The sequence below is a fragment of the Anastrepha obliqua genome, chromosome 2 (assembly GCF_027943255.1).
Source record: "Anastrepha obliqua isolate idAnaObli1 chromosome 2, idAnaObli1_1.0, whole genome shotgun sequence".
NCBI classification, from domain to species: domain Eukaryota; kingdom Metazoa; phylum Arthropoda; class Insecta; order Diptera; family Tephritidae; genus Anastrepha; species Anastrepha obliqua.
In genome coordinates, this window is record NC_072893.1 from 128,189,713 (window position 1) to 128,191,688 (window position 1,976).

A 1,976-nucleotide genomic window follows, 5' to 3' on the forward strand; every position below is an offset into this window, starting at 1 on the left:
TACATTTGCCTTGCTTTTGTTAATCTTTCAAACAGCGTTTGTTTTTCACCCTTCTACTATAAATGTAGTCTAGTTGAGTTTTTGGTCACTATGCTGTGGGGTTTCCAGCGGGCATTGTATTGTTGCGCTTGCATTGACCACATTTATTGTCTGTCGATGCTATTCATCAATTTTATTTCTATGCTGACATATTTATCGGTGAACATTCGCCAAGTTTCATGATGTACGGTAGAAAAATAATGATTTACTAAATAGGAATGCTTAAAAAAGGATTTAAATAAAATATTATGTGTTTTATAAAATACAATTGAAAATTAAAAAAAAGGAGTTACAACTTTCAAAGCTTAGAAGAAAAATGTAATCCCATTCAACTAGCAACGTCTCTTAACATACATTTATAGGGATGGGATCAGTCTAGAATGAGTTCATATTTGACTGAGAATCATCCTATAACACACGTAGATATCAGGAGTTGTAAAGAGTCTGATTATGGGGTAGCGGTGTGATGGTGCTTGAAATACTTAATCAACTAAAAGGCCGTGCATTCGATGCCCACTATGGATATGAAAATTAAATGAAAGAAACTGTTTTTTCGGCACAGGTTGACTACATAAATGGTTCAAAAACAAAATCAGACATGGGCAAAGCATAAGACAAAATAAGGCATGCAGCTGGATTGTGGAAGGAATACCTACGTATGTATATGATATATATATATATCACGTGTTTTTTAAGAGCTTGAGAACTTAAAATGATAATACAAGCCAGAAATATTGTTTGAAAGAATTTTGATTACTATATTATAATCTGGTAGATAATTTCATGGTATTAATTTTTTGAACACCATGGCCGGCATTTGTCCACCACGGCTACGAGTTACCTGGTCTATTCGATCAGTCTAAGTTTCGACTACTTTCTCCAATAAATCTGGCCATCTGGCGTCAATGGTTATTTGAATAATGCAATAAATGGATTGTTAAGCGCGCTGCATGGCAAGTGGCACCGTCTTATTGGAACCAAATGTAGTCGATGTTTGCTGATTAATTTTTGGAAGCAAATTTCAGTTCGCCACGAGGCTATTATTAGGCTACTGCGCACTGCGACTCAAAGAGATCTTTTGTGCAAAGCCTGCTGAGGTATCCTATATTTTAAGGCTTTTTAAAATTTTAGCACATTTTGGGGCTTATTTTTCCATAATTTATATGAATGCACAGCAATACCACCAAGGTGGTATTCTAGTGCCGGACGTTCACAAAGAATATTTTCTGAATTTTTATATTGATGATAGTCTCAAAGAAACTAATTTTGTTTAAGGGTTATATCGGGAGGCTACAGTGCCCTGTAAAGTAAACAGTTAAAAGTCTTAAGTCTACTCTAGTGAGCGAGGGTAGCTTATCAGAAATTCCTCTGTCCGGCGTTAAGAATTGTTTCGCTTGTTTGATTTCTGACAGGGTAGGTGATTAGCCTGCCGCTATCAGTCCTAAGTAGTGGGAATGCCTTAGGAACAACGCCTTCTTACTGCTTTGAGCGCCATCTGTGTTTCACATTTTTCTGGCAGAAGGATCGCACAGATGGTTGAGGACTTCGCTAAATTTGGTGTGTCTGCGCTATTACCGCAGTACCTCTTGCTGGCGCCACTGATGCAATGTGTAACTGTGTGCTTTTCTTTGTTTTTGCTTGTTTTAGCAGCCACAATGCAAATAATGCGCTGACTATTGTGCGGGAGTAAGGATGGAAAGGACAAGTTTTTGAGGTTGAGGAATGAGATTATTTTTTATTTTTATTTTTATTTTATTTTAGAAATAGGAAAAGTAAGTACCGAGGACCGTGCTTTACGTGGGACTCGAACCCACAACCTCTGGGATGGTCTTTTGTAAGTACACAGAAAGGCTCAGGGCCAATTAGAGGCATGTTTGCCTCTTTTTTAGCTAGATGACCATTTCATTTCCCTCATATTCCTAATGTCCAGGAACCGA